Source organism: Uloborus diversus, chromosome 2 (assembly GCF_026930045.1).
Source record: "Uloborus diversus isolate 005 chromosome 2, Udiv.v.3.1, whole genome shotgun sequence".
In the NCBI taxonomy this organism is placed as follows: Eukaryota; Metazoa; Arthropoda; class Arachnida; order Araneae; family Uloboridae; genus Uloborus; species Uloborus diversus.
Window position 1 is genome coordinate 213,912,707 of NC_072732.1, and position 26,080 is coordinate 213,938,786.

Genomic DNA, 26,080 nt, shown 5'->3' on the forward strand with positions numbered 1-26,080 from the left:
GCCCACCTGTTTTATGAGAGAAGTAATCAATTGAACATGGTTGTAAGTTGAGGTAACCAAACAGATCTCACTAAAGGTGACTATTATAGCCAGGGGTCCAATTTCTAACAAAAGAAGTGCAGGATCCCTATAGTCTTCAGAACTTGTTTTAATGCTTAAGTGGCCTGAATTCGGTCAAAAATACAAAAATTCAAGTAAAACAAATAAGGAAGTATGGGAGCTCAGCTCACATAACAATTAGGCGCTGATCAGCAGAAAAATATATTTATATAACGAAATACAAAAAAGGGAATTGACTGGGTCATCAGATATTTTGAAAAAAACTGCTGGGTTTTATTCAGAATGGCATAGGAATGATGTGAAAAAAAAAATTGGACTTCATATTCGAATTCAGTTTTGCGTTATTTTGGTTTTACTACAAAATTTCAAGGTGTACAAACGCTTTTGGGAGCCACTGAATTAGTCATTAATATAATCACCAAAGGCTCTTCTATCTAAAGGCTACACACAGAGTCTTACAAAAAGACGAATTGACTGGATCATCGAAAGCGGTTTGATATTGCTATATTATTAAAAGTCAGTAAAATTTTATTTGTTGCTGATAAAGTGCACCATCATTGTAGCTATTAGGCATTAATCCATTAATATGATCAGATTTTCAGTGACTGAAATTATTAGAAATTTTTATTTTACATGCATGCCATGGGCGATAAGGTCACTTTCAAAAAATCATAAAACATTTTATGGGAAAAAATACTGGATGCGGTGTCTATCCACTTGTTAAGCATTATATGGGGTACAAATGAGCCAATTTTTAGATTTTTAAAAAAATGGGTTTTTTGAGTAAAATCACTTCAAAAATCGCTAATTTTTGAAAATTTTCAAAATTTCAAATTTTATTTCCGAGGCTGTATGCATCCAAAGATTCTAATAAAATATATTATGAAACTATCATATAAGGGCTTTAGACTGCCATCTCCGTTTAGTAAAAAAAAACTTTTTTTTTCGTGGAGAAAAAAAATCATGAATTCGGTAAAAATGCAGTTTTTTCGCGGCAAAAAGGAATTTTTTTCTTTATCAAAAAATCTAACTAAACTTTCAAAAATGATGTCTAGAGGATATATGGGTCCTTATTTATTTTTAGAAAAAAGAATTATTCGAATAGGTTAAATACTTTTGAAATAGTGTCCATTTCAAATGGAGTGTTTTGCCGGTTTTTTCCAAAATGGCGGATTTTGTGCAGAATTTTAATAGGCTGTAACTGAAGAAAAAAATTTTTTCTTGCAAAATCCTTTTGGGATATTTCATATGTCCCTTAGTTGTAACTACTGTAATTTTTTCAAAAAAATCGGTGATGGTCATGTGACAGACCCTGCCTGATCTGAAATGGAATGGCTCTATACTCTTTCTCTTTATGTCCAGTAAGAACAAGGCTTTGAAGTATTTCCCTTATCATTCCTAAATTCTGGGCCTCAGAGCCAGAGGAACGTAAGTCACATTATGATAATTTTGCAGTAACGCGAAAAAACAGAAAATAATGATTTTGTTGCCTAGTTGCAAAGCTATTATATGAATTACGCTACGAAATATGACTGTTAATATTAAAAAAAAATATGTATTCTTCATCCCTTGTTGGTTAATTTTTGCACCCATTTTCAATTATTTAAATAATTAAAGAATACATGATTCCTTGTATCAAAACTGGACCTACGTTGTTGTGGTTTTAATCAAAAACAGTTCCGTGCCTGAGGGCCATACTAACGTAAGTCACATTAATTTACTTTGTACGAGAGTGTGAAAACTAGGGCTGTGGGTTTGGATTGAAAATGATCAAATCCAACTTCCGTGAATTCTAGAACCTTTGATTCAGACTCCCTTTCAAAATTATTTCGACTCCGACTGACTCCATAACACAAGCAGAGTTTCGGACTCAGAGGAAAAATGAACAACTCCAATTTCGACTCATGTATTTAAAACCGTCAAATCCCGGCGCCGAATCTAGCTCCTTTACCTCAAAATCTTAAACTGCGACTCTGCATCCTTGGTAAAAACTGAAAGGAAGGATTTCATTTACATAGGCAAAACATAATTGTTAACTTTAAAAAAAAAGTCTGCTATACTCCTTGTTGGTTCATTTTCGTACAATTTAAGAATGAATTGTATAATAAAAGATTAAATGACTCATTATATCAGAACTGGATTTGTGTTACTGTTGTTTTACACCAAACGCTGTTTTAAAACTGTTTAAATGGTTTTACAAGTAAACTGCAAAAGTCCATAGTAGAAATTTAATGATACTAAAAAAATAATCAAATGTTAGAATTAGAACATATAAGCGGAACGTATTTAATTTTAAAATGTTGCAAAGAAACTGTGATCATCTATAAATTGCAGATGATCTCAAAACATCAGTCCAGAGCAGTTGAATCATCTTCAGGAAAGTTTCCTTCGTTTTCTCCATGTGGAAGATTTTCAAAGTCAGGTCTATACTCTACAATAGAAATCCACTGCGTTTAAATTCATAAGATCTCTGTACTTTTTATTACTTATCTTTTTTTTTTGGTGGTTATTTTTAATTCTGGAATTGCCTTTGCCATAACAACCCTTTCTTCTTGTTCATTTCTTTTTAATTGTTCTGCTAGAAAGGCTTCATCTGCAAAGCTGGTCTTACAATACAATTTGCTGTCTCCTTTTTGAAGCTGCAAACAAACTGCATTCGATATCAAAAATGGCTCTTCATTAGTGTTGGTCTTTCTAGAAACAAAAGGAGCTTCTTTGCTCTTCAAATAAATAACCTCTAAAAAATCTTCAACGCTCATCCTTCTTTCAACAAACGGATTTTTTTTCTTGAACATGAACTAATAAAATTAGCCCAATCATTTGTATTGAAGATAGTGATTTTTTTAAATTGTTTTTAGATTGCTATGCTTACCATCAATTTCCATATAAGTGTGTCCAGCAAGCAGAAACTTGTGGTTTATTTCTTTTAAAGTCGAAATGTTGTCTAACATCTATCAGATGAAAACCATAATTCCTATTTTGGTCACTGCAGTTATAAGTCCATACCGTTAAGTTTCTAGTAGGATTTTCAGAATTTTGAAGTTATTTTTACACGTGAATAAGCATGATGCAATTTCATTTCCTCGCTGACTGTTACGTCATACCAAATCATACACCAAGTTTTGTCGATAATTGTGTCAAGAATAGTACGATTTAATGTCTAGAGCTTTCTTGAGTAAAAACTTTGAAAGCTCTTCAAATCTGGAGTAGGCAGGCATTTTTGGGCAACAGACATAAACGACTGTCTTTAATTGCACAAGCCTTTTAGTTTATGTTCTCTTTTTAACTGATTTCTGAATGAAGCTTCTCCCAAGTGTTTTAATTTTTTAACTTAAATTTCGCTGCGTTTTTCAACTGTTATTCCATTTTTTTAATTAAGAATCTAATTTGTCACAAATATTACAAGAGCCGTTGTTTGGCAAGTGGTAGGATAAATTGAAGTCTTCTTTGAAAACTTCTGAATGTACGCACTTTTTCTCTGCTTTATTTTTTTTATTTCACGTTCACCGATTGGGGATTGTCAAGAGTCCCAATTGTCCCCTTTGTAATTCAAACGAAGAAATGGACATTCGTCACCTGCACACTTGCACCCAGCTTTCCAGACGTAGCCTGTGTGATCGTTATTGAGAAGTAAGAGAGCGTATCGGCAGCTAAATATTTCACTCCTGTTGTCCTTATTGTTCCTTGTTCTGTGTATTGTGTTTGTTTTTGCTATTTTTTCTTTATAACCTTTCCTTGTTGCCAGCCATTGGAAAAAAAAAAAAATATTTCACGCACTCATCGACGTATAGTTAGTACACTTCAAAAATGTTTAGGTGATTGCTCAAGTATTTGTGTTTCAAGCTTTCCTTGCTGTAGCGGCTTTTATTTACTGGAAACTTCAAAATGTTTTGATTATATCTAAGCTATTACTTGTTAGTTTATTTACAGGAATACGTCTACCCCTCTGGTCTGGTATCACCAACGTAGACTCACTAGCTTTTCCTAAAGCGACTCTCATAAAGGTTTCAGAGATAGATAGTGTATTAAAAAAAGTTTTGCAAACTACTTCTTCGCTGTTGTTAAAATTTAAAACAAATGTGTGGTTTCTGGTTTTGTTTCCCTTCGTGCCGTCTTTTTTACGTTGTCAATAGAAACAGGCCACTTTTTACTCTTTTCCTCCCTTTTCCTTTATTTTGCTTTTCGATTTTTTTCATTCCCATCACAAATCATTTCACAATAAATCTGTTTAATTTATGTTTCTTTAACCAATATTATTCCTCTAACTAGCTGCGTGCCCGGCGTTGCACGGGCTACTTAAAAAATGAAAGAGATGTCCAATTGATGTTTTTGTATTACTCTGACATCAGTTTCTAAAGCGCTAAGGAGTAAATAAATACGCGTAATGCAAGGTTTGCAAAACACCAGTAGAGCATATTTTTTGGCAGAAATCTCTTTAACGTTAATCATATTTATCAATAATACAAGTTATGAGTATTTTCAATTAGCACAAAAGATGAAAATATATGCAATACCAATTATAACCTGTGCTCACTTTAAACTGAATTACATCTGATAGACTATATCTGAAACATTTGTATGTACAATTACGATCAGCTTTTTACATAAAAGGACACATACTTTTTGGTTGCTTACGTGACACTAAAGCACAAAGAATAAGTACCAATCAGCATTAATTTAATACCAAGTCATCAGATTCGAATTAAGCTTTAGTTAAAATCCTTAAAAACAATATTTTTGTTCAACTCTGTTTCACTTAAAGAAATCCAAACAATCTTAATTTAACATGTTCTTTTAACGATACAAACTGTATTTCAAAAATAGAAACAGGAATGAAAAAGAGTGTTATTACAATTCGAAAAATCACTCATGTGACGGGAAAAAGTCCAACAAAATAAACATAATTGGTCGCACATCCTAAATGTTCCAAAATATGAGGCCGGTGAATGATAAACTTACACTACAATCAATAAACATAGCTAAAGAAACAACTTTCATATGTTGAAAGGAGTTGAGAACGTTGAATGTAAAAAATAAAAAAAGGACAGACGATAAAATAAAGGCTATATCCGAATAGAGCAACCAATTTTAAACTAATTAAAAATGAAATTCTAGATGGAAACGTTGTTTTAAGATTTGGACAGAAGCCAAAAAAATCTCTTTTAAAACAATTATTAGAATTTTACTTGCTTGCGCATATGCAAAATGGCAACAGGGAAGAAATAAAATTCCGAAAAACCATATGTTAATTAACGTTTTAATTAATATCTCTGCTAATTAAAGTCGCACAATTACGAGATTGGTCCTACTGTTTTCTTTGGAAAATTTCGAATTGATCGGTATCTCGTTTGACTCCCGATTCGCAGCGGTTCTCCAGAAGATAGATCTTCAGACAGACAGACAGACAGACGCGAACAGATTTTAATATTATAGTGGATAACAGACGATATGTTTTTCAACGTGCAATTAAGTAATAATTCAGAGCCAGTTGGTGTTAAGTGGACTTACGTTTTTCTGGCTCAAACAAAAGTTTGGACTTACGCTCTTATAGCACCGGTTAAGTTATAAAGTTATTTATTTTTTAAAATTTCACTTTTATCGCTCTGTGCGGAATAATATTTTACGTACAATGCAGTAATAAACGGAAAATCGCAATTTTTGGACTTACGCCCGTCTGGCTCTGAGTTACAGAATTGTGCTTTATGGAAAATAATTCGTGTAAATCTTATAAGTCTTACTTTTTTTTTTTATTAAACCTTTACTGCAAACCTCCAAATAGTATATCAAAGTGTAGAAAGTGTATTTTCTCCTCTTCTAGAATGGCGTCTCAAAATATTAACTCATGACTTAGATTAAATTTCTAATTACAGTAATGCTTTATACGTCGGAGCAAAGGATGGAGGGAAAAAAAAGATGCATAAATTAGATTCAATACAATTTCAGATTAAATTTTATGTTTTCTGCTTTGATTTAACCTTTAACTGATAGAAGGAATGTCAATTTTATTTTAATAAATTAATTTTACTGTACATAACGATGTTAACAAGGACAAAAAATAAATACAATTCAATTTATAGATTTTACATGCGCTACGGCAATTTTTTCAAGTGTTTCAAAAGGAAACATTTGTTTTTTCTCCATTTTATTTAAAAGAGTCTTTTAAATCTCAGTTTGCGTGGATAAGCGGGTGTTTAATAGACGTTAAATGAAGTAGTATAGAGTCCACACCGGATTTTTTTCTCATTGTTTTTCAAAATTGTTTTCTTTCATAGATTCATTTTCTTTCCTTTTTCATTTTCTGTCCATATTAGGAAATTACTGTTTCCAATAAAAGAAAAATCTTTGAAACTTAATTTAATGTACGTTATAATATTAAAAAAACATAGTTAACTCTTAATTTACCGGGATGTGTTCATTCACAATTTGTTCCACCATACTTCTTTTTTGTTTTAGAGAGCAGCTTAGAATGGCTACCGAGCTCGAAAAACGTTAATCATTTTCTAATTATAGATAAAAACCCTTATTATTTAGAAATATTATCCCTTGGGCTTCCATTTTATATTCCGAAATGAGAAACAACCCTGATATATTTGAAACTCACACATTAAAATCTGCAATGAAACGAAAAATAATTCTTCCATTCAATTCTCTTCCGTATTGCAAATGCAAAGAAAAGCAAATCCCATCCACCTCGAAACGAATTCGCATTGTAATTGCATTTCTCCCAGGGTGATCGTATAAGTCTGAGGGAGAGCATTTTCCTTTCGGTTTGGTGCTGGTATCTGTGTCTTCTCGCGTTAATTAAGCACATCCCCGGTACTATTCCTTGTGTCACAGGCCTGAATAAACATGCTCCTGTCTACCTCCGGCCGTAATTCTGTTAGCTTAGAGTTCATTCGGTTTTCTTGTTTGTGTCCGAGCACTGGAGGAACTTTTGCCTAATTGGTGGAGGTTTTCCGAAGAAAAGGTCGAGGCTTTTTGGTCGTGTCAGCATATCGTCGGTTGTACGTGTTTGTAATCGGGTAAACCTAACCTGGCTGGTCCGTAATGTTGTGATTAGAATCTTCGTCGCCTTCACAATGTTGACAGATTAGGTTTGCCCCAACTAAGGAATAGCAATGTACAGCGTGTCTTCGTTTTTCATGCAAGACGTCTGTTTTCGTATCAGTTAAGTTCTAGATGCCTCCAATTGCAAAAATGGTCAAAATAAGATGCCGAACGTGAAAAGGTTGAAGCAAAAAGGAAAACTAGTGAAAAAATGAAATCAAACTTTTTATAAAACCCCTTTAGGTCTTTTATAATTATATGTAGGGAAATAATCTTTGGTAAAAAATAATAGCAACACAAAAAATTCGAGCAATTTGCGACCAAAATTCAAATAGATATTTGAGCTCAAAATTATTAGGGATAGTGCAGAAAATGAGATTCGAATCTATCGCCCTTTAGAAGAATGACAAGTGTTGTCAAAGAAAAAAAAAAAAAAAATTCGTTTTTTTATCTTTTTTATTACTATTCAAAATACATGCGAAAGTTTTGCTTTTTTCCAAAAAACCTATCACAAAAGCCCGTACAGTTGGTAAAAACACATTCTATGCCCGCATATAATTATAAATCCTTGTTAGCCGCTGTGTTTCCTCTGAAAACGCTGTAATTGACTACGAGTGTAAAATAGTATTATAAGTTTCAAAACGCTGCGTTTCACTCGGTAAAGATTGGTCATACTAATGTCAAATGTTTTGTGTTCAAATTGTTTTCCCATGCTTGTGATTTCTCTAAATGCACTGTTGGGACTTGGGGACCATATAATAAGTTTGATTTCGTGTATTGTTATTCCACCTTCCCTGATCCAAACGTTTACTATCTTAAACTCCGTATCATATTTTGACCATTTTTTCAATTGGAAGTATGCATTTAGGAGTAACGGTTGCGAAGGTTTTGCAGGTTAAACGGGGACACGCTGCATACAGTACATAAATAAAGCTAGTGGTTTTTTTTTTTTTTTTTTAAATCATCAAGGCATGAAAATACTCCTTGACATTTTTAGATGAGTTAACTTCATTTTGAGAAGTGAAATGCACAAAAACATAGGAGAATAATAATATTTCGAAGGAAAAAGCCGAAACAGAAGATGGCATGGAAGATTGTGTACCATTTTAATTTTTAGCAACAGATTTTTGAACTTCATTTAATGCGCTTGTTACTTTTTTTCTAATGAAGATAGAGGGTTAAAATTCCGACCACAGGTCGAGTTAGATCTGGGGGAAAAAAAGCAGCTCTTTCCAATGGTGTCAAAAAGAAAACTGTAGGACAATTTCTTCACTTTTTACTAATAGATTTAATGAAGAAAGTAGTGCCTAAATTTCAGCTAAGCCTAAAAAAATTGATTTTGACCCTGCGCATCAAAAAGAATTACAAAATGTCCTAATGTAATATTGAAAAAAAAAATAGATTTTTTTTTTTTAAATAGTCGACGTTGTTAAAGTTCTCTTCAAAATACCAAGCGTAGAAATAAGCATGCAAATTTTTCGAAAATTTCGATTTTAATGCTCGAAATATGTTTATCGAGTTTTTAAAAAATCTGACTATCGAATATTGAAATAGCACAAAAATATCGGCTCCGCTTAAACGAATAACAGTGTTTTTCACCACTATTAAAAGAATTCCGTTATGCAAGGAAACTTCAAGAGTTAATGTATATGGTCAAGCTTAACTAACAAACCAATAATAGTTTATAATAGGTACTTATTGTTAATTGTAAAATATAGAATTTATTTAAAACAGCATGTTTGAGTTTTCCGAGACTAATTTCCAAAAATTTGAACTCTTCACTAATTTTATCATGTCTTCAAATTTGTTTTTCATTTGCTTGAAACTATTGCTTTCGTTATCATGTAAGATAGAGGGCCCAAATATTGCCCACTTGAGGTAATTTGCTTCAAAAAGGTTCAAATATTTTGCAAAAAAGTATGAAATTGGTCTGAACTTGCTGTGATATTATGTGATTAGATATTATTTACACAATGAAATTTTGATGTAATCTTTATATCGGATGTGTTAATGGAAAATAGCTAAACAATGATGTTTTTTAGGTTTTAAAAAAGTGGTTCGTAATACCGCTTACTGGGTGTTCCTAATATCGATCTACATTAAAAAGTGTTGGAAAATCAAAAAACTAATTAATAACAAATTAATTTTAGCTCATTTTAACCGAATGATTGAAACACCTTTTTTTCGTATAATCTTTCCGTTTTTGTTTTCAACTTTGTTTCATAAATAATTCTTATTGTTTGCAAAGAATGCTCAAAGAAATATTTTTTCCTTTCTTCGGAAACTCAATGTTTTTCTCTCACGCAGACATGGAAAAATATGAATCTTGAGCTTTTTCTTTAAACGACAGGATTATTTACTAAAATGCTTTTCTCCCTTGCAGAATCTCACTATTCGCTTCCTGCTACCGGCTGCAGCGTTCTTCTTTCGTTTAAATTTCGCGTCCTCTTTCGATTCGTATTGTTTCCCCGCTAATTGAGTTTCAATTCCTCCGGTTTCATCTCGACCCTTGTCGAGTGTTTTCGCGGTGCAAATGTAATTGGGTGCTTTGGAAAATGTCAGCGGTATATCCTCAGGAAGAATGATATGGGATGTTCTAGGATGAAATTTGACTATAGCTTTTCTCAAACGGGAGGGGGGGGGGGGGTTCTTTTCTCAGAAAAAATGACAACTGATATGATATCTACTTAAAAGTTGTTCGCTCATGAAAGAATATTGTTCCAAGTAAATTTTTTGAATTTATATTTCATAATCCATTTGGACTATAATTGAAGTGGTTTTTTTCAGAAGTTGGTCTTATGTATTTACTTTCAATTGTAAAAATAACGTTATAAGATAAGCAATTGCAGTATGGGATTTTCGCAAAAACAATTTGAATTTTGTCAGAATTAGAAAGCGCTAGGTCCCCCCCCCCCCCCGGTCTACCGATTTCTGAGGCATTTTCAAGAGATGCTCATACTAATTTTTGATCAACTCCCAGAAAAAGTGGGTGTGGCACTCATTTTGGTCCTGTTAATTATTTCATATTTTATCTTATTGTTTTCAGATAACTGAGGGGTGTTACATATTGCGAACGTTATTTATCTGTATTGAACTTGATGAAATCTCGAAGCTCACACTGGTGAAGAGTTTTCTTGTTGCTATGACGAAATGCATACGTACAATCTTTGTTAAGTTTTGTCTCAATTGTTTATTGAGACGATGGGTAGACTTTGTGAATTGACGTAGTGAGCAGCAAAGGGGGATGCAAGTGACAAAATTAAAAATTTGGAGGTAACCAGTACAAATGGTAGGTGAACCTCTCTTCTGTCTTGGGTCACGAGATGCTACTAGTAGCCCTGGTAGTTGCTGCTGTACAGCGTGATTTAGAAAAAACATTCAATGAAAGCCTACCTAAGATTTGATCTTTAAACGTGTTTAAAAGTGTCCAGAATTATGTACACTAATGTATGTATCAAGTGTACGTGTGTGTGCATCTGTATGTTATGTGGGAAAATATCGCTTTGCGCTGTTTTCTTTCGGATCCTAATTTGCATTTCTTTCTTTTTTAGGTAAGTCAATTTCAACTGTCATTTGTTAATTACATGTATCAGTGATGCATTTATGACGCTGCAATAAATTCTGGTAAGAACTTCTTTATTTTTTGATGTGGACGTTAAGTTGTTTTAATATGTATGTATAAATAATTAAAGTGAAGAAAAAAACTTGACATTTTATGCTTGCTGTCATTTCTCTAACTGCATTCATTCGTCGGAAAATATCAAAAGAGTATTTTTTCCTCTAAATATCTCAAGGAAGTTCATTATGAGCTCAGAATGAAAATGAGAGTAATGAAATGTATTTTTGTTGAATTAAAAGATAATTTGTTTTAGTCGTAAGAAACATTATTAGTTAAGCTTGTATTTTATTTACTTTTTCGTTGATGTCATTTTCTGCAATGAGCTTTATTTACGCGATAAAACAGAAGTTTCTTTCTTTCTCTGTTTTCTGACTTGAAATTTTGTTTAGAATTTAATTAAAGAAATGATAAGTATGTTATTTGGAGATAAGACCCGACTTTATCTTTGACTTTATTTTCAACTCCGAAATAATAAGTTCTTTTCTCATTAGCGTTTTTCAATTGCTTCCCTCGTAATTTGTTATCACAATGCCGTCTTCTTGTGTTTATTTAATGAGCAGCCTTCTTTATTTTCTTCTCTCGCATTACGGCGTTGAATATCCCAGTTATGCTCGTTTCTCGCTAGAGCAAAAAGTCTCCTTTTTTTCCCCCTTTCTTACTTTTTTTTTATCCCTTCTTTTCTCCTATTAATGAATATTTCGAATATTAATTCGTTCCCTTCTTTCCGCGCGGCACCTCTCTCTCCCCTTTAATGAGGGGACGTTTTGTTATGCAAATGTTACACGGTCTTAATTAAATCTCTCGTTTGGCCCCTACTCTCCTGCTGCAGTTCTGGAGCTATTATATGCTGAGAGCCCAGATTGCGTGCAGAAGCAGAGAGAATGAAAGGAAAAAAAAGAAGAAAATGTCTTAGCCGAACAGCAGTTGGTATCTGTTTACAAAAATTTCTGCTTAATTAAATGAAATTTTGATTAATGACACCCCATTTTTAGCAAAAATTTGATGCCTTCATCGACGGGATATTACCTGAAAGAAGAGTGTTGATGAAAGTGTATAAAGGGGTTATGTCTCATGCTTCTGTTCTCTCTTTTTTTATGCTGAGGGGATGTTGACTCAATTTACGAACTATGGGCTGAAGATTTTTTTTTTCCGCCTTCATGATGCTGAATGAAAAATGAGTCCTTTCATAAAGAGCTTCGTTAATGAAAATTAATTTATTTCTTTTTTTATTTCTTCTTTTTTTTGGATTTTTAAGTGTTTAAAGTAATTTACGGAGATAAAATCTGAGATGCATTTTTTTCCTGCCATTGTCATGAAATTCTTTTAAATAGGAAAATTCATGTTAATACTATACTAGATATCTTGTTTCTAGGCTCCATTAATGTAAGGTGAGGACAGGGTTGGATTTCCATGGGAGCCAGTTCCTGTATTTCTTTTCAAATTTAGTCAAATTTTTACATTTTTGAGGCGAGTTCAGATTATTTACGTATGAAATTGAGACCTGAAAACTATGCTGCCGTGCTAAGCGCAAAAGTCGTATCTGCACTTTTTGTCACAATGGGGTCATTTCCAAAATTTTAAAAGTATTTTTTTCTGAAAGAGCATGCTTAAAAACATAGAATCTGACCATTTTTTAAATAATTTGTTTAAGTTTAATATTTAAAAAAAATTATTTAAATCGGTGCTCTTTCATCGTTTAACGCTTCAGCCGATGACATCACAAATGATGAAATGCCATTCAGTGTTGCCATTCATGGTCCAAAATATGTAATTCGCATCTTTACTTACGTGTATTGGCAACGATATGTTTGATAGCAAGCGTAGAGCGCAATTGTAATTGACTTCTTGATTATCATAACGTGGAAATGCGGCAGAAAGATGCGGCAAAGTGCATCATTTGTGACTTCATAAAGACCACGCCTTGTTTGAAGAATCGGACGTTTTAAAAAATTAATTAAAAAATAACTGTTGGGAAAATAAAAGTATTTTCTGGGTCCATGTTTTTTTTTTTTTTTTTTGCTCATTGTATCCATTTTAATGACTAAAAGTAGTACTTTTGACTGAAGGAAACCACCCCATTGAGTTACGATCACCAGATGGTTCGTTGTCATATATTTGACCTCAATACAACGTTTTATCCTTACTTATCAATGGGAAATATACTACATATTTTTTTAATTCTTAAAAAAGAAACATCTGAACCAAATGCATGGAGGCAGAAAACTTTGCAGGCAATTTCTCACTTTGAACTCACCTTCAGATTCGACTTTCACGCTTAGCATGGCGGTAGGGCTTCCGCACTACTTTGTCAGAGATTAGGTCCCGACAGGATAAAACAAAGTGTAGATTTACTTGCTGTGGTTTTTAAGGTCCTTTTAAATGTCTCAAAAAGAATCCTTCACTGCTTTCGGTTTTCCAAAAAGCACGGAGTTTCAAGAGCCCTTAACGACAATCCCAATTGAAGAAAAAAAAGAATAACAACTCATTTCGAAAAAACCGTCATTGATATAAACAAACTTCAAAAATCTCGATTTAAAAAAAAAAGTTACTCAAGAATCTGTATCTTAGAAGAGAACCTTTTTGATCACAAAACTGTATCTGCCTTTCGCTATCACAGTAAAATTTAAGAAATGTTCCTTATAAATAATCTCCTAAAACATCGATTGATTTTTATCATTCCATGTTTTTTGAAAAAATAAAAAAAAGTTTATTTTCATATTAGGTGGAACGTTAATCTAAATTTTTGCCTTTGAAATTTGCACATCCCGTTCAATACCGCCATTAGTGCAAATTTTAAAGTTTTTAATTTATGGCGATATTGCAGTGATAACATGCTGTACTTTGAAATCAAATGTAATTTAACTTAATAATTATGTATAGAAATTAAACTTTATTTTAAATTGTATTTCAAAATTCAACTTGTTAGCACTGCAAAGCCCCCTTAAAACAAAAATTAAAAATTAAGTATAAAATTAAAAATTAACTTAATAATTGTGTATAGATATTAAACTTTACTTTAAATTGTATTTCAAAATTCAACTGGTTAGCACTGCAAAGCCCCCTTAAAACAAAAATTAAAAATTAAATATTTGTGTTGGTACTGGATGTACGATTTTTCATAAATCCTATGACGGTGAGCCATAATGATAAGTCATAACTGTGAATAAATGCTAAGAGGAAATGAATTTGGTTTGTGTTTAATTACTGTAGCGGCTCATATATTTTTCACATTTTTGTCCAAATTGAATGCTGAATGAAATTAATATTTTTTCTGTACCACTAACAGAAATTAAAATTAGGGGGGGAAAAATCGAAAATTACCCCTTTATTGCTTTGATTAATCGTTCTGTGTAGCAATTTTCCATTCCAAATTAATTTAACGTAACGCTGAATTTTGTTAAAATTTTTTTCGTTGGCCCTCTTTTTAAGTGAAAATTTAGCGTCATAGTTCCAACTTCAAGTTAGTAAGCCATGTTGTAATTGATTTCGAAATGATAATCATTCTCAACAGAGTAGCGATACGGAGAAAATTCAATCTCATATCATACGAGAATGGGTGCACAGGTTTGCATAAAAAAATTTAAGATATTTTCGCGGAAATTTATTTGAACAAAATAGTTTTTTTTTTAAACTGAAGTTGTCTCAGAATATGATCGGACAACGTTGATGAAAGGACTGAAATTTAATTGAATTTTCAAAAACGGATTAGTAGTTGGTAAACACAGCTCAAAACTTATGGTGTGTTCGTGTGTGGGTGACAATTCATATTCAAAATATTGATTATTTTACTTTAAATGTTAACTCTTTTATTAACTAAATTTTTTTGATTAAAAAGTGGTTATTTGAAGTGTTTAAAAATTTTTTTGAGGAAAACGATAAAGATTCATAATACCGTTTCTTTGGGGGGGGGGGGGGAATTGATATTCCTTTTGGTCAGTAACGAGCCGGCGCATCAGCTTAAAATCAGCCATTTTGAATCGGAGCGCGTGTTTGAGTGGTTGTCTTTTCTGTCAAGTTATCGCGTTTGGTGATTTTTCCCTGCGAGTAATAATTAGCGGCACGGGAATTGTTTATTAAATAAAATATTATTTTTAACCAATTTGGCAAAATCCGAAACTTTGCCCTGGTAACCCTAACTCCGCAACAATGAAAGATCCGATCCAAAATGGCTAAACTTAAGCTGATGCGTCGGCCTGTAAAAACAGTGACTCCCAAAAGTGTTCGTACACCTACGATTTTCAATGAAATGGGCCATTATCCATTAGTTAGAATTAATATTTCGGAATAGGTATCTTATTATAAGATCTATGATCTATTTTTAACAAAACTACATAAATTTTTTTAATAAAACATTAAAACATAATTTTAAAAAAATCAAAAACCAAAAATTGCCGGAAATTTTATCTCACGAAAGTCTTTGTACATTTTAAAAAAATGTCAAAAAATTAGTAAATCATCTGACTTTTTACAAAGTTATTATTTAGTAGAATATCATGCAGTATCAACAACAGCTTTTAAACGTCTGGGAATGGATTTCATTGTTTTTTCTTTCTTTTTTTGTGCAATTTCTGAGTAAGTGTTCAGCCGCACTTCGAGTCTTACTGTTTCTAGTTCGCTTTTCGTTTCAATGGTGTATTTTCGTAATCTAGCTACAAGATATTTCCAAATATGTTTCATTAAGTTTAAATCTGGCGATTGAGGAGATATTTCTAAGCTTAAGGACAATTTTTGAGGCACCAAACACAAACGTATGCTTCTTACCGTTATCTTGATAAAAAAAAACAAAGTTGTTTCCGACTACCAAACTTTGAGCTAATAGTTTAAAATTGTTTTTAAAATATTTAAATAAAAAGCATGATTCATTATTTCATCAAAAAATTCCAAATTTGCAAGTCCTGATGCTATAATACACCCTCACACTAAAACACCTTCACTGTCCTGATTAACTGACCCATTAAGATTAAATTCCTCATTTTTTTTTCTATTTACAATTATACAACAATTCAGCCCAAAATGTTGAATTTATTTTCATCTATAAGTAAGACGTTGTTCCGAAACGTTTTGAGCTTATTTATCATTGATATTACGACGGAAAGCGTAAGCTTATTTTTTTTTTTGCACGAACAAGAAAATTTCTGCGGGAAGAGGTCCCATTTAATCCAGCTAATCAGAGAACTTGGCGAACAATTTTAGGTGAAAATTAAACGTAAAATGTTTCATTCAATTCTGCAGAAACTTTTTCAGCACTTAAATGTGTATTTTTCATTATTTTTTTAACTAAACCTCCGATCACGCATTGTTAACTTTGCCAGTTGACCTTTTCTTATCTTGTTTTCGATCCGATTCTTGTCTTTAAAGCATTTTATCAAGCACTTCACTATAGAATGGTATAAATTAACAAATTTAGAGACATTTCAAACCAATTTATGGCTACTGTGAGGGGAATAAAATCAAATTTCAAATCGTGTTTGTTGTTTTCTACCCATGCCTGACATTTTAAAATAAGCAGAATATTAGGGAATAAATAGACAAAAAATAACGGCAAATGACTTTACAGTGTCATTACAATGCAAAAAAAATAATAATAAAAGCACATATGGTAATTTTAATCATGAATTTATTCGAAAATATTTCAGTGTACGATGACTTTTGCGGCGTATTTTTCCTCTTTCTCATCGTTTTTTGACGAATTTCAAAAATAAAATCGAGCAATATTTTGAAAAAAAACTACTGGGTTTTATTCAGAATAGCATAGGAATGGTGTGAAAAAAAAAAAAAAAAAAATTGGCCTTCATATTCGAATTCAGTTTCGCGTTATTTTGGTTTTACTACTAAATTTCAAGGTGTACGAACACTTTTGGGAGCCACTGTATAGACATTTTTTAAAGTGTACGAAGACTTTTGTGAGATAAAATTTCCGGCACTTTTCGGTTTTTGGTTTTTAAAAAGTTAAGTTTTAATATTTTTTAAAAACTTTTCATGTAGTTTTGTTGAAAATTGATCATAGATCTTATAATTAAATACCTATTCCGAAGCATTAATTCTAACCAATGGATAGGTTATATAGGTTATACCGCTCCCAAAAGTGTTCGTACACCTACGATTTTCAATGAAATAACCTATTTCATTGAAAATCGTAGGTGTACGAACACTTTTGGGAGCGGTATAGCGACTCTAGGTCAGCATATTGAACGAATTTGGAGAACACGATCTTCGCATTCCGTTTATTTGTCGCAAATCTACCCATAAAACCTTATTTTATTCTGATGGAACGCGATGTCGAGTTATTTAGAATTTTTAGATTCTCGTACGTAATCTCGCAGAGTGCCTCCTCGCTCCGAATGATCGCAGGTCTCCGGTTTTATGGCCCCGGAAACACAACAAATTTATTTTCCCTCCTCCGAACGCGACGCAATTCCGTTTCAATCTTTTTTATTTACATTCTGGCCCTCGTAAAAGTTGTCCTGTTGCTGGATATTGTCTCGGAATATGAATTTTGCTCGGTAGTGCAGGCAACCTGTTTTACTTTCTGTAGAAAAAGTCGCCTTTTATACCCATGAGCTCGTCCCGTGTGAACGGAAGTAGGTAGAGGTTGTCATCGTTTACGAACTTTACTGTAGGAAATAGAATGGCTCAATCTAGAGATGCACCGAATACTATATTTAGCCGAATACCGATTGTTTGGTTTAACTTTTTGACTAATATTTACTTTTTTACGCCAATTTAAGGGGGGAAACCAGTTTAGACTGGTCAAAAAATCCACCTTTTTCTTATGTCATAAAATGTTAGTAAAACTATTAAAGAATATGTGGCCAACATTTCAGTGAAAAATTCCGATTAGTTCCGATGCTAAGAGCACTTAAAGTGACTTTGGAGTTACGAAAACGTACACGGCATTTTTTTTTTTTCAAACGCGTTTTTCTCGAAACAACTTTTTTTTTCAACTGGTGTGCATTCTAGTTCAAACAGTTTTTGATCAATCTTTCTGAAAATGTGTGTGAATATTCTTTATTCAAGAGTACTCGATATGAACCTAACTCTTAGATGATATTATTAATAATAAAAAAAAAAAAAAAATTGCAAGAAATGTGAACAAAAAAAAAAAAAAAAAAGGTAGAAAAACATAACATTGTAATCAAATACCCCCAAAAAGGTGCAATTTTCAAATTTTTTTAATCATAACTAAGTTCATATTCTTTTGAAGTATGTTGTTTACGAGAAAGAAAAACAAATGATTACAGGCAAAAATTGTGGCTTCAGTAATGCACACCAGCAACAAGCTCTGATGACGACTGCCCAAGGACAGCAGCTTCTAACTCCACTAATTCTGGTGGAAATGACTTCAAAAAATTACAAGAAGTACTTCAAAATAAGAATAAAATATCCTCCAAGTTTGAAGAAATTCTGATTATTTCTTTCCTGTTAAAGAAAAATCATGAAAAACACTAAAATTTCGGCCTCCTGAACTGGTTTCCCCCCTTAAAATAGCAAATATTCATTTCTTTTTGGAAATTTAAATGCTGTTCTAGTTAACATCTTAAATTTAGCTACTTTAAGTACAATCATTAATTTAAATAAACCATTCTGAAAGCAAAAACAAATTAATGTGAATTTGGTTTTTGTTTATCTGCAATTTTGCAAAAATCGATAATTACTTTCTTTCCTGAATTCTGTTTTGATAACTCATAATCACTGTAACACGTTACTTCCTAAATAAATAATCTTGCATTAACCTTACATATACAAACACAAACCCAAGTAGCTTAAAATATCGTTTTAAATTAGTTTAGTCAAGGAAATTTCTGCTTTTATATATCTTTGTTTCTTTGGTAACTCATAAATAATTTTATCTTCCTTAAAATTGAGTAACAAAACTCAAACATTGCCTGATATTTTTATTTTTTGTCCCTAAGTACAGTGATGAAATTTAAATAGTTTTTTTTTTATTTTTTAAAAATCAATACTTAATATTCCATATGATATAATACTTTAGGAACTAAAATGCTGCAAATTTTCATGTCCAATTGTTTTCTCTCTCTCTTTTTTAATCTGCTCATTTTGTATAAAAATTCGTAGTTAATGTTAAATAATAATAAATTGACTTTGTATATATTTATTACTACTTAACGGTATGATTTTTTTTTCTAGTTACTATGTCGAATTTAAATTAGTTCGTATATTGTAATTTGTCATAACTTTTCTGTATCAATGGTATTTTTATGCATCAAACTTAGGGAATCTCTAGGAAATGATGTTACATTATTTACTTTCATAAAATAAGAATGCATGTTTGATACTTCAATTTTGTAACTAAAAATGCTCTTACTAATTTCCATTTCTATTGTATTTAAAAATTTTCACTTATCTGCAATTTTTCGTGTATTTCTTTTAATTCTCGTTTCACGCCATGTATTTTATTATGATTATAGGATTTTCTAAATTCCAAATGGGTGTTTAGAAAGTTATTCGCTCAAAATGAGTTATTCGCTGTAATATATTGTTTTATGCCAACTCGTTTTTCCAGTTGCAGTCTCTCCATTAACTCTTCCCCGGATGGATTACCCCACTTTATTTATTAAATAAGTTCATATTTGCTTATCTGCATTATAGTCTCATTCGACTCCTATACTTATCTACGTTATAGTCTTCACCCTTCTTCCTCCACTCTTAGTTTCGAGATATTATCTTCTTTAGTTGGCAAGGTGCGAGCGTCTGTTGATCTCTCTCCCGGCTGATGTGCCCTTCCTGTTCTTCTTCATTATCGTTTATTCCGCTGGGATTGGTTATCGTGAGATCGATGATGTATTTTGCTCTGTGAGACTTCTGTTTTTCGTCATACACTTTTATCTTTCTCCTGTAAATAGATGCTTAGTGCTAATGCGAGGTTATTCTTTTTCCTGATACTTTTGCTAGTAATTGGAATGTTGGGAAGGATAAAGAATAACCAAGTATTTGCTTTGTGCATTTCTTCTTGGCTACATTGTAATATAATTCAGTTATCTTATCTAACTACGGTCTGCGTTGGGAGCTAAATTCACGAAAAATAGTTGAACATAATATAGGGTTTTAAAAATTCTCTCCGGAGTTTGGAATCGTACAGCGAACTAACGCGAATACAGCAAAAACGAACTTCTGAAAGAACACAGAGGCCAGTTCTTATATTAATCTACCTTACGTGTGTTTTATGTGTGAACCCTTTGTCACGCGGCATACATCTATGCGGTAGTTCAGTTCCTTTAAATGCACGTGTTGTCCATTTACTCAGCTCTGGGGGGGGGGGATAACGTGAAAAATTGGTCTTTTACATACCCCCACAAGAATATTGTCGATGGTATCTTGTTGAGTAGAGTAAGGTAGGAGCTGAATATCACATTGATATGTCTCTTGATCACCTATGTGATCAAGAGTTCTCACTTAAAACCCATGCAAGGTATGTAAATAAAAATTGATTTGCCTCTGTATTCTTGCAAATATCTCTTTTGCTGTATTCGCCATAGTTTTTATTTTGTTTTTGTTTTATTATTACGCTTTGAAACTCCATACGGATTTATGAAAAACCCTGTGCTTGTTTCAAAGGAGTCAAACAGTTCTCTTACATGTAAAAATAACAGGATTTTTTTTTTTCAAAGTTTCTTTACCTCATAATCCTTAAGAATTTCAGATTCTGTACTATGTACTTTTGGATCTTTCCTTCAAGTTGCGGAAAAAAGAAAAAAGATTATGCTCTCGCATTTCACACATTAGTGGAACTAAAATCGAAGCTCAACAGCAATTATATCGTGGGCTAAATTTGATTTGGGAATTCGCGCTCACGGAACCTCAGCTCCTGTACTTTTTAAATTTAATGTGAACTCTTACGTTTTAAACGTAGTTCAGGCTGTTTACAAAATAAGTTCTGAAGATTGTGCTTTCCTATAGAGTAAGAATAGAGAGCTAGAGCGCACGCTAGAGTAATTTTTCGGCTGTAAGGATGAAAGTGGTTTTAACCAGCACTGTTTGCGAGCGCAGCGGTCTGGCTGTCAGTCATTCTTATTTGATCACCACTTTTTTCCTCATGTTGATAGCCAATGCTGTATAACAGCACCTATCACGGATACTAGTACGATCTCTTGCCCCCAAACAGAGAAGAGGCTCTATTACCATTTGTAGGTACTGATTATCTCCTGCCGCCCGCCTTGTCTAGTGGTCAGAGGAGTCTGAATGCAATGAGGTAGTCTCGGGTTCGAATCCCGGCTCGGGCATGGATGTACTTTCTCTCTCCTGTCCTTGTCCTTCCTTTGTGTGAACGTGATGTTATGTTGTGAATGTTGCTTACCCTATAAACGGTTCCTTATGGAATGTGCCAACTGTGGAAGTCGGACTTCACACCAAATTACAGTACAGTTGGCAAAGTGAAGCAGCGCACACCAAAATTGCCAGTCTATCTGGCACTAGACAACAACTAATTATCTCCTAATTTTAAGATTTGGTATTTATACCCTTTGCTTCTCACTGCCTCAATCTCCATTTTAATGCAAAGTCTTAATAAGTTAAAACGAATAAGTTTTCATGGTACCACCAAAGACGTAGATTCCGTATGCTCTTCGATGCTTAAATTCTTGTTCTAAAAACATAAATACTTTCCCAGCCGACTGAAATATATTTCGTGTGCGTTCGTAAGCTTTGAGCTTTTTATTTAAAAGAAAACGAAAAAAAAAAATCTTTTCTGAACTTCAGAAAATGACGCGTAGGTGGAAAAAGAAGCTTCTTTCCGCCAAGTTGAAATCACCGTACCAGCGTGATCTCGACATGATTGGATATTTATTCCTCCGAAGTTTCTTCGCGATACCTCCTCCGCCGGGATTCTTCTTGTTCCAAAAAATTCGGGAAACTTTTCTGTAGTCGAATCCTCTCCATATTGTGGATGATCCCATTTCTTCTCGCTTCATTGGAACCAGGATTCTCCATTCTGCTGTCCGAGATGCCCGGGAAACGAAATTGTGTCCTTTTTTTTCCCTCTCGGATTTGGTCGTCGAGCAATAAGAGTGGGGACATTCGTTTTCGTGGCAGATTGCTCTTCCCGAGTTTTCTTTCAAGTTTTGCCTGAAATCTTGAAATAGAAATAAAAGAGATGCTAAAGTTGGCTTTCTTTATTTTTATTGATGATCTGGCCTGTGACGTTGAAGGGGTCGAAATAAATAAATTACATGACACCATAGATTCTCATTCTCCCCCCCCCTAGTTATAATCTCTTTTTATGTGTATAAATGAACGTACGTTTGTGTATGTGCGTGTGTTTCTTATACAAATCCAGTTTACGTCGAACTTTTCTAAATTTTGCGCAGAGGTCCTATTTTGCTCAGGAACTCACACATAGGGTTTTTTTTTTTCACACATCCACAGTTTACACAGGAACATCAAACCCTGCCTTCGGTATAAAAATCTGACTCGTCCGAGCATTTCAGTATGGCTTTTTTTTTTTTTGCATTTCCAAAAATTTGAAATTGTGTCGCTTCTGAAAAGTTGGTCTTTTGCTTGGAAGTATTTTTAAGGTTCAGTTAACATATTCTCTGAATATCTGACGCACTAGAGACAAAAAAAAAAAAAAAAAAAAAAAGTTTTTTTTTTCTGTTTTCTACCCTCCGGATGGCTATCCCCCACCACGCACATAAAGATACCTTCGGTATCAGAGACACGTTGGGGAATCTAAACTGTCAATATCTGACGCTCTCATTTACATGTAACTGTTTTCACGTTTTTGAAAATCTGTCGACGTTTTCCTCACCAGTGAAAGGTGAACATATAACATTTTGTTTTTCTTATGTTCTAAGCTGTGATTTCTAATAGGTCCTCACGATGCACGAATAAATCCCCATTTAGCATAATGGGCTACCCTACTATATCGCGAACGTGTTGAAAACAATAAACGAAATTAATCCGAGGCATACGAGAATCGGGCTGATTGTCTGAAAAGTCCCTCGCATTCATTTACACCAGATGAAATTTGTAAAGGGGTTGTTTTGGGTTTTAGTCTCTTTTTATTTTTTTAGGTTACGTTAGCCTAACCTCAGTTAGGTTAGGTTAGACTACATAGTATTTTAGGGGGCGTGAAATCACTCTTGGCGGGGTGAGCACATCTGACTACGGACGCATTTATTCCATCCACCCAGTAGAATGCACTTTTTCGGTGACAGTTCATACTGAGAAGTTATTACCGTAGGATTTTGAATCAGGAGGAAAAGCTAGAACTCAAAGTCTAATTCTTTTTTAAAGTCTATAATTACAACTTGTGTGTAAGTTATTCCTAATTTCGGACAAACAAAGTTCAGATAAACGAAGTACATGCACATAGTTAAAGTCATTTTATAAATGAAGATTCAACTGCAAAAATGGCTGCAGGCCGACTGCATTTTCCCCCCTCAAAAGCTCGTCTGCAGTTGATATCCCAGAGGATCTTTTTCTTACTCAAGTATCAAAAGTGGCTCGATATTAAACTTCACATCGAGCGTTTTTTATTTATTATTTTTTTCGGTTGTGCATCCCTTTTGAAGTATTGCGCCGGAGGAAATAAAATGTCTTTCAGGATCTTTGACATTTAGTAATGGAAAAACGTGCCTCCCTGCACATCTTGCCTTCTCTGCGCTTCAGTCCGGGAGTCTATTTCATATTTTCTGTGTACAGTATCGAAAGCGGACTGACTTCTTAAGAACTATTGGAACCAACGGCGGCCTTTGGATGCATGTTGTCATTTCATCCCCGTAATGATAGGTCCGAAAAACAGTTGAAGCTTTCGTGAGAGGATTATTAAGAATACGTTAAAGTCATTTCTTGTAGCTTTGATCCATCAACTAGTTTTAACTGGCCCGCTTATGTTTTGATTGTATTATTGTATCTTTTGACATACATCTGAAATAAAGAAAAAAAAAAAAGTTGCTAAAATGTTCGAAATAATTGTCATAAAAACCATTTGGAAGGAATTATTTTCCTGGTTCTAAGTAGGGTTTCCAATCTCGAAATCCCGATCCCGCGGCGTCCCGCATGATATTTAGCGGGATTGAGAGCAAAGTCCCTCGTGGTTTCCGATCCCGCAAAGTTTTTCCGTTCAAACATTTCCCAACTTTTCCGCTTATAAAACGGCTATTTTCACTAGCATCATCTGAAGTTTGAACCACTTTCCTGCAAGAAGACCAAGAAAAACTCTCTCATATGATGAACTGTGGATTTACCATTTTATGAACACAACAAAAATAGAGTATATTTTTCTGAGAATGAATTAGTATCCGCCATTCGAGGTTTCAGTGTTCATACTTTCAGCAATTGAGAAAATGCGTATAGCATAAAAACATTTTTGAAAACCATCACTAAAGTTTAAAATTCAGATTATTAAGCTTTAGAAAAAATAGGGAAAATGTATTACTGATTTTAAAACCAGCTGAAGTAGCCTGAATGGAATTTTGGAACACTTCTGTAAGATTAAGGAATGCACTCAAAACTTTTAACTTACAAAAAGTGCAAAAATCCTTTCTCATTCCATACGAGCAATAATTTAAGTCGCGCTGGACTTTTTTATTGCACACGTTTGTATAACAAACGATAATTGCTAATTGGGATCTGACTTTGCGGTGCTCTTCAATTGGTTTACGGAATTCGGAAAACTATTAATTCAAGAAATATGAAAGCAATCTTTCCTAAAAAGCACAACTTGTTCTATTTGACATTAAAATTAAATTGTTGGAAAAATGAATTCAATCCCGCGGGATCCCGCGGGATTGACTCCTTGCAATCCCGAAATCCCGCGGGACTGAATTTGGCGCGGGATTGGAAACCCTAGTAAGTTATCCCGCCGCTTAAAGTCACTTTGAGGTAATATAAGAGTTGCGATGTAATGTAAACTATTTTATTAAAAAAAGTGTAACATTGAACTAGATTTTTTTTTCTAAATGTTAAGAACTTTCCAATTTATCTTATAAATAGCAATGTTTTTGTAATTTATGCTTTGATGCATTACGTATCGTGACGTAGGACAACGGAGTTAAGCATTAACGATTTGTATATTTTATTGGTAAGTGTGATGTTAAGTTTTTCCATTTAATGGTACAAGTTACTCTTAGAGACGGAGAAATATTGCTTGAAAATCTCCTTCAGGTTGTTGTTGGAAGGAACGAAATAAAATGTAAAATAACTTAAGTTTAAAAAAATAATTTTTACTTCGTACTGAAGAATTTAAATAGTGTGGTTTGCTAGCTGACAGCCATGATAACTTTAAAAATAAGGGGAAAACATAATAATAATCACCGCTGGGGTTGTGGCATTAGCAAAAAAGAGAATTCGAAAATGATTTTGTTTTAATTGTTTATTTATTTTTATAATTTACGTTTTATGAAAATTTGTCGCGTTACGCGCACGACATAGTTTGAGTTCAAGATGTCGAAATCAAATTAATGCCAGAATCTGGATGCTAGATGTGTGTTGTTGTTTTCTCTTTTTATTGTTATTTTTATTTATTTGTTTGCTTTGTGTTCAAGATAGAAACTTGTTTTTTGACGTGGTATGTGCTTTCTTACACTTCCTCAAATAAGAACAGTGTAATTGCTCGGTAACCAGACGCAGTTGACGGATTTCTGTGCGAGAAATGTTTTCAAAACGGAACAGAAATCTTTTTTCTGCTCTTTTCCTGAAAAGCAGCTCATTTGCTGTACGAGCACGTGCCCATATAATTCTGATTGCTCTCGTCTTTCGAGTATCGGCACTAATGCCTCTTTCTCACCCGGGCCGTGGTTTTTATTCTCGTCGGCGACCTTTTTTATTGCGCTGGGACGTAATTGGATGTAAAAAGTCGATGGCTTGTCATCGGAAATCAATGGATGTCTCCGCTTGAAGTTTGTTTTTTCTCCAAACTTTGAGAAGAATTTTGTTGTTGCGTCGGAGACATGTTCGTTGTTTCTTCTTTTAGAGCAATCACAATTGCTTATTGTTCTCACTTCACTGTCCTTGGCGTTTGGTTCCTTTTTCAGCTTGGATCAGGGGCGTCTGCAGCACCACCGGCCACTGGTCCTGAGCACTGTCCCCCGGAATCCCCTGCTCCTGGTCGGTGGTGTCCATGTCCTACACACACGCACGCTCATACACATGCACACACTCACACACACGCCTTCGTGCATGCACACAGGTCTACGCACACACACCTTCACACACAGACACACGTAACTGCCCAGGAGGAGGGGTAGATTTGGGGGGGGGGATAGGAGCCGTTTCTAGAAACAATAACTCCAATGAGTAGGGTCGTGTCGCAACTCGTGATTGCGAAAAACATAATTTGAATTCAAAATTTCAGAATTCAAATTAATACTTTAATTTTTTTCTTCTTTTTTTTCT

General features: G+C 33.6%; 1 protein-coding gene across 1 annotated transcript in view; it reads left to right on the forward strand.

Annotated features, from left to right (window-relative positions):
• Window positions 1-26,080, forward strand: part of LOC129216790 (patj homolog) — a 692,348-nt gene that overhangs the window by 180,664 nt on the left and 485,604 nt on the right. The window lies entirely within an intron of this gene.